The 7,795-nt window shown below is 50.9% G+C and overlaps 1 long non-coding RNA gene across 1 annotated transcript; it reads right to left on the bottom strand.

Annotated features, from left to right (window-relative positions):
* Positions 1–1,392: 1,392 nt before the first annotated feature.
* Positions 1,393–5,125, bottom strand: LOC125910793 (uncharacterized). Its single transcript, XR_007454173.1, has 3 exons — positions 2,884–5,125; positions 2,645–2,741; positions 1,393–1,778 (listed from the first exon to the last, which is right to left on the bottom strand). It is a non-coding gene; the product is annotated as an uncharacterized LOC125910793 (long non-coding RNA).
* Positions 5,126–7,795: the final 2,670 nt, after the last annotated feature.

Raw genomic sequence — 7,795 nt, 5'->3', positions numbered from 1 at the left:
TTTTTTCCATATTGATTTGTGCGTATTGATATCTCCAGTCTTCTAAACAACCACCCTGCAGCACTCCTTAGTGCTTCGTTAGACATGACTACTTTTGTAAGCCACCGCTGATTAAGGGTTTGATTCACACTAGGGCATTTCATTGCTACATTCATCCAGGAAGCAGGTGCCAATGAGAAACCTGAGTTTTGGGTGGATCAAGCATCTTATCTCAGGGAGCACAGCAGGTAGATAGCTTACTTAGGATTCAAACCTAGGTCTGTCTGACTACAGAATCTGGGTTATATTTTGCAATTACTGCAAAACTACTCTGTGTATCAGTGTGAACAAGGCCTGGAAGGGTGCAGTTGGTTAGGCATGGGCGGTAGACGTCACCAGGGCTCATGGACTCCTCCAGCTCTCTTCCCTTCTGAGTATACTTCCGAGGATCATACTTCCTCCGGAAGTTAGGTGGCCATGTGACTTGCTTTGGCCAATGAAATGTGAGGAAGGGTGACATGCGCCCCTTCTGGGGAAGGCATTGGAGAACCCGTGTGTGGTTCTTAGGCTTTCTTCCCCTGCAGTGGTGAACCCTGAAGTCTCACATGGGGACAGTGACATCATACAATGACAGTGGGGCTCTGATGACTACAAAGAGACGAGCCTTTGAGAGCCTTGCTGGGAATGAAGCGTGGGCAAGAAATAAATCTTTGTTATTTTAAGTCACTGAGATGTTCAGAGGTATTTGTTACTAGAGCATAACCTGGCCTGTCCTGATGGATGCGGGTCCTGATGGGGGCTTTTCAGGTCGTTGTCTAAATTTCAGGTCTTTGTCTAAATTTTTCTGGAGGTTTTATCTTTTTACAATGGGAAGATATCCACTTTTTTTAAATTTTATTTATTTTATTTTATTTATTTTTGAGACAGAGAGAGACACGGCATGAACGGGGGAGGGTCAGAGAGAGAGGGAGACACAGAATCGGAAGCAGGCTCCAGGCTCTGAGCCATCAGCCCAGAGCCCGATGCGGGGCTCGAACTCGCGGACCGCGAGATCGTGACCTGAGCTGAAGTCTGACGCCCAACCAACTGAGCCACCCAGGCGCCCCAGATATCCACTTTTTAAAATGAGTCATAATACGGGGCGCCTGGGTGGCTCAGTCGGTGAAGCGTCTGACTTCAGCTCAGGTCATGATCTCATGGTCTGTGAGTTTGAGCCCCGCGTCAGGCTCTGCACTGACAGTTCGGAGCCTGGAGCCTGCTTTGGATTCCGTGCCTCCCTCTCTCTCTGCCCCTCCCCCGTTCATGCTCTTTCTCTCTCTGTCTCAAAAATAAATAAAAACATTTAAAAATTTTTTTTTTAAAAAGTCATAATACAGATTCACAGGAACAAGAACATCATGTACACATGATGTTCTTAAAACTGACCATTAAACTGACCATTTTCTTTTTCTTAAATTATTTTTTAAAGAATGTTTAATTTTATTTTTTTATTTGAAGGGATAATATGAATGTTTTGATAATATTTTTATATCTATGCAGAACCATAAACAATTTTTCTGGTTTATAATATTTAATTTTGTCCTACCATATATGACATTTCATTTTTGTGAAATGACTATGTATTTCTTTAAAAACACTTGTGAGGGGTGCCTGGGTGGCTCAGTCGGTTGAGCATCCGACTTTGGCTCAGGTTCTGATCTCACCGTTCATGAGTTCGAGCCCATCGGACTTGCTGCTGTCGGTGTGGAGCCCACTTTGGATCTTCTGTCCTCTCTCTGCCCCTCTTCTGCTTGGGCTCTCTCAAAGATAAATAAAAACATTAAAAAAAAAAAAAAGAATGTCTAATTTTACTTTTAAGTAATCTCTAATCTCTCCACCCAACATGAGGCTCAAACTCACAACCCCGAGATCAAGAGTCACATGCTCTCCTGACTGAGCCAGCCAGACACCCCCAAAATGACCATTTTCTATGTCACTTTACATAATCTACTTCACTCTTTTTAGTACCTCCATAGTATTCTGTTCTCTGGATACAGACCACTAACGCCACACATGTGGGTTAATTCTGATTATTCACAAAATACCTGCCATAAGGGGCACTTGGGTGGCTCAGTCAGTTGAGTGTCCAACTCTTGCTTCGGGCCCAGGTCACGATCCCAGGGTGGTGGGATAGGAGCCCCCCCCTCGGGCTCCACACTGAGCATGGAGCCTGCTTAGGATTCTTCCTCTCTCCTGCTCTGCCCCTCCCACCCCCCAAATAAATAAATGGACTTAAAAAAATATACACTCTAAGCTACAGCTAGACTGTTGCAACATTTATGGGAAAGGAAGTACTGATATTTATTTTTCTTTTTTCGGTTCGTCTCTGGCCGTGCGGAGCCTGAGCTCAGCACCCAAGGGGCCCGTGCACACCCCCCGGGGGTGAGTGAATAAGCCGGGCGCGCCTGCACCCGCACCCTCGCCGGGACACGCGGCAGGGGACGAGGGGCCGGCCGGGGCCGGTGTGTGTGCACGCGTGAAGGCTGGGATGGGGCCCCCGGAAGAGCAGGGCAGGGAAGCATGTAGGCACCACACACAACGGGGGCGAGATGATCCTGACTCATAGGCCCAGGCGTGGAAGGTAACGGCCGGGAAACTCCGGGGCTTTGAATGAGTTCTGACTCACTGACGTCTCACTTCTCGGTTCTCCTCCAGCGTCTCGCTGCACCGTCTCCGGGAAGGGCTTGTGACGTTAATCACCGGGATCCTGAGAAAGAGGAGCGCTGCCCAGAGAGAGGGGGCCGAGGGGATGATAATGATGGGCCTCATTCATAGAAGAAGTCCAATCAGCCCTTGTTACGTTAATATTTTGAACGCACCCCCCCCCCCCCCGCCCCCGCCCAGAGCGGCTGACTCCGATTGTACCTGCGGGACGTCCCCCTGAGTGATCCGACTGAAAACACCGATCACGCACTTCATAAGCACTCTTCCCCTTCCTTTATTTCTATTCAGGGGCTGTCTTCAATTCCTTTTCAAGATGAAAATGACTCTATTTATTTCTTTTTCTGATTATAAAGGAAATGCTTGCTCATTATAAAAAAAAAAAAAAATTCAGACAGTTCCAAAAAACATAAAGAAGAGACTGAAAGATCACTCAGAAGGCCATCCCCAGGGACGCCACTATTGACATTCTTCTTCTTTTTTTTTTTTTAAGTTTATTTATTTTGAGAGAGACAGAGACAATGTGAGTGGGGGAGGGGCAGAGAGAGAAGGAGGCAGAGACTCCCGGGCAGGCTCTGCACCCTCAGCGCGGAGGAACCCGATGTGGGGCTCGAACCCACGAAGCCGTGAGATCATGACCCGAGCCGAAACCAAGGGTCAGATGCTTAACCTCCTGAGCCACCCAGGCGCCCCATGGCCCTGCTGGCATTCTGAAGCACATCCTTCCAGACGGTGCCTATGTGTCCCTGCACACCCACGCGGGCTTATCTTTGCCGAGTTCCCAGTCAGTATGGATCTCTGCTGTCCTTTGAGGAGTTTCCATGCACGCCATCACATGGGCACAGCTGGGAGCCTCGCCTCCCTCTCCCGCTGCAGGATCCAGCGGAAAGCCAGGGCAAGACCTCATAAGCCCTTAATGAGCTTAATAAAGGCACCTAAAGATGCCATTACGATTTTAACAATTTAGACCATGAAGAGCTCCACCCCCCAGGCAGCTGGAAGTGAATCCGCATACAGATGCGCGTGGTGAGCCGGGCCCTCGGCTTGGAGTCCGACCGGAGGGTTCTGCAGCGGAGTTCTAGACCGGCCTTCGCCACTTTCCTGGAGGCTGGGTCCCTTCGCCTCCAAGCCTCACTTGCCGACGAATATCCGTGAACCTGAGAGGGCAGAATGCTAAGTCCTAAGTACTCTGTGCTATTTAGAGGTCCTGCTCTAATTCCAAGGCCCCAGAGCAGAAGAGAAAGTGGGATGTCCCAGCCATGGAAGAGAGCAAGCGTTTTAGAGTTTCCCTGGCTGAGACCTAAAGGTAACACCTGCATCAACAGAGTCCTAGAACAACCCAGAGCCTACGAGAATCTGGGAGATTAGAGTGCTACCGCCCCACACCCCAATGCAGTGAGTCTGAATATACGCACATCTGTAACATGACCCAGTGGAACAATGGGTTTGAGTTGTGAGATGAGGTACCAACGAGGCAGTGCATTTATTTGAAAGTGCTTTGGGAATCTGAAGTGCGTTCATACCCGCAAAGCTGCCTCCAGAGAAGTGCGGACGGGAACAGACACCAAGACCTTCATCCCGAGGCGGGCCTCACGGTTGGTGACAGCTACAGGGAGTACCCGACTGTCCAGGGCTAGGCCCAGCTCTGGGGCTGGGGAGACGGTGGAAGGAAAGACAGAGAGGCCCTCCCCTCAGGGGGCGTAGATTCCAGCGGAGAGGCAGACGAGAAAAAGGGAGATTGGGGCGCCCGGGTGGCTCAGTCAGGGTTAAGCACCCAGCTTGGGCTCAGGTCATGATCTCGCGGTCCATGAGTTCGAGCCCTGCGTTGGGCTCCTCTGCTGTCAGCACGGAGCCTGCTTCGGATCCTCTGTCTCCCTTTCTCTGCCCCTCCCCTGCTTGTGCACACACGTTCTCTCTCTCAAAAATAAAACAAACATTAAAAAATTAAAAAAAAAAAAAGGCCATTTGCAACTACGTGGATGGAACTGGAGGGTATTATGCTAAGTGACATTAGTCAGAGAAAGACAAGTGTCATATGACTTCACTCATATGAGGACTTTAAGAGACAAAACAGATGAACATAAGGGAAGGGAAGCAAAAATTATATAAAAACAGGGAGTGGGACAAAACATAAGGGATTTTTAAATACAGAGAACAAACAGAGGGTTACTGGAGGGGTTGTGGGAGGGGGGATGGGCTAAATGGGTAAAGGGGCACCAAGGAATCTACTCCTGAAATCATTGTTGCACTATATGCTAACTAACTTGGATGTAAATTAAAAAAATAAGTTAAAGAAAATACAAAAAAAAAAAGGGAGATAAATCAGAACAAGAAACTTTGAGAAGGGCGCTTGGGTGGCTCAGTCAGTTGAGCGTCTCACTTTGGCTCAGGTCATGATCTCACGGTTCATGGGCTCGAGCCTCGTGTCGGGCTCTGAGCTGACAGCTCAGAGCCTGGAGCCTGCTTCAGATTCTGTGTCTCCCTCTCTCTCTGCCCCTCTCTCATCGTGTGCTCTCTCTCTCTCTCAAATAAATAAACATTAAAAAAAGAAAAAAGAAACTCTGAGGGATGGAGGTGAGTCCTCTGAGGGTTAGAAAACAGGATGAGGTTGAAAGTGAGGGACAAGGCAGGGGCTAGTTCAGAGGGTGACAAAGAAGGCCTCTCTAAGGAGGTAACATCTAAGGGCTCAAACCTGAGCGACAAGGACAGCCACATGGACGCCTGGAGCACACTGTGTTCCAGGGCAACAGGACAGCAAGTGCAAAAGCCCTGAGGCAGGAATAAACTCCCGGTCAAGGACCTTTCTTTAAGGTCCTGACCGAGAACTGCCGCGCAGGGAGGGGGGTGGGCAGCCCGGGGTTGCTGTAGGGGTGAAGCAGAGGGAGACAGGCCCCAGTTTGTGTTATACTAGGATCACCCTCCGCCGGGCCTGAAGCTCCGTCTCCTACAGGCAGTGTTGGGGGCCCCAGGGAATCGTTAGGGCTTGCAAGGGCTTTCTCCATGAACCAGCACAACCTTCTGAACATCCTTGCCAGGAAAACCGAGAGGCAGAGAGAAAGACAGTTTGCCTCGGGTTGCGGCTCCATTCTTGGGCTGGCATTCAAGCCCCGGGCTCTACCCCCCAAGGCCACCCCACCTAAGGAGGATGGGAGGGGGGCTCACTGAAACCACAGAGCTGGAGGGAGGGCCTGGTGTCTCAAGGCTTCCTGCTTCAGCCAGCCAAACTCCAAGGCTGGGCTCTAAAAAGGAAGTGCTTTGCCCAGCTGGGCCCCGTCCCGCATCACCAGGCCCGGCTCTCAGCCCTCGGCTGGCAGGGGCAGCGGCAGGGGCAGGGGCAGGGGGGAGGGGTCAGCTCCCGGAGCCCAGCCAGCCAAGAGCAACCTGATCGAGCAGGAAACAGGCCTTGAGCCAGACAAAGCTTCAGCCGAGCACCTGGAGCCTTTGTTCCCTTTATTCCTGTCGCAGACTTTCCCAGGCACCTGCGGCTGGGCCTCAGGAGCACCTGGGCCCGGAGGGGGCTCCCACGGGATCTGGTTCTCCCGCCACAGGGAGTGGTCCGACTCGTGATCCTGAGGGAGGTCTTGCAGTGCGATAACAAAAACAGTGACAATAGCGTCCACTTACAGAGCTCTTACTGCAGGCCGGGTGTCATTTCACTTACCCACCCCCCCGCAACACCATGAGGTACGTACTGTCATCACCCCCATTTTACAGATTCGCCAATGGAGGCACAACAGAGACCAAAGCCACAAGTGTAAGGAAGTGAAAATAGTAGAGGGACGCTGGGGTGGCTCAGTCAGTTGAGCGTCCGGCTTCAGCTCAGGTCACGATCTCACGGCTTGTGAGTTCGAGCCCCGAGTCGGGCTCTGCGCTGACAGCTCGGAGCCTGGAGCCCGTTTCGGATTCCGTGTCTCTGTCTCTCTCTGCCCCTCCCCCGCTCACACTCTGTCTCCCTCTCTCTCTCAAAAATAAAAAAACACTAAAAAAAAAAAAAAAATAGTAGGGACTTGGAATCAACAAATCCCAGGGCTCACTGGCCTCTATGACCTTGGGCAAGGCATTTACACTTCAGCAAGCCTGTCACCTGCTGTGTAGATGAAATGATCGGAGGCAGGCAAAGCCGCTGGTGCACGCTTCCTAATCCAGACGCGTCTTTCTGTCCTCCCTACTTCCTATAGCTCCGTGACCTGGGCGTGTACTGCTGAGCCTCAGTTTCCTCATCAGAGAAACTAGGTGAATAGTGTTACCTAAGAGGGCTGTTGAAAGCCTGAAGCGCCTCTGGCAGGAACGCCTGATTTTTCAAAACAGCCACACTCCTGGGACCGTCCGAGGAAGACGCCATCGTCCAAAACTTCCCTCTTGCTCTCTACCGAAATAAACCACAACAACACAAATAGAAAAACCAGCCTTAGAGCCATTCCCCCTGTGAAACAAAAAGCCAGTATTACGCTGCTGGGCTCAGAAGATTTTCTCAGGAGGAAATCCAGAAGCGACAGCTTAAGCCATAATTCTCTCTAGATCCACACCCTGAACAGACGGCCTCACCCACAGCAGCCGGGACAAGAAGGACAGTTGCAGGTTCATGCAAAGTGCAGGGGAGATCCACCCGAGATTCCACCACCCAGACACACACACACACACACACACACACACACACACACACACACCTTCCTCTCCTATAAATCAGCCTGTATTCATCAAGTTCTTGTCTTCAGCAAGGGCACCATGGGCATGTACCGTCCTTGTCCTCAATAACAGGGAATAATCACAAAACGTATGTGCAGCCACTGTCATCAACACACATCAGGGTGGTGGCCCCAGCTCTTCTGAGTGGCCACGTCTGTTTCTCTCATCCACATTTTGGGGCTCAACTGCTCCTTCTCTCGTCCAACTCTGCCATTCAGGTACGAGCTGCCGATTATTCTCCGTGTCTGCCTCGGGCCACGGTGGTTGGTGCAAGAAAAAGGCATGAGATCCAGAAAAACCAAGCCCTATTGAAGTTTTTGTCAGGATTTTAAAATCGGAGCTGGAGGGGCGCCTGGGTGGCTCAGTGAGTTGAGCGTCCGACTTCGGCTCTGGTCATGATCTCACGGTTCGTGAGTTCAAGCCCCGGGTC

This window comes from Panthera uncia (assembly GCF_023721935.1).
Source record: "Panthera uncia isolate 11264 chromosome B3 unlocalized genomic scaffold, Puncia_PCG_1.0 HiC_scaffold_2, whole genome shotgun sequence".
Lineage (NCBI taxonomy): Eukaryota > Metazoa > Chordata > Mammalia > Carnivora > Felidae > Panthera > Panthera uncia.
The sequence above is the reverse complement of the archived record's forward strand: the minus strand, read 5'-3'. Positions and strand labels throughout refer to the sequence as shown.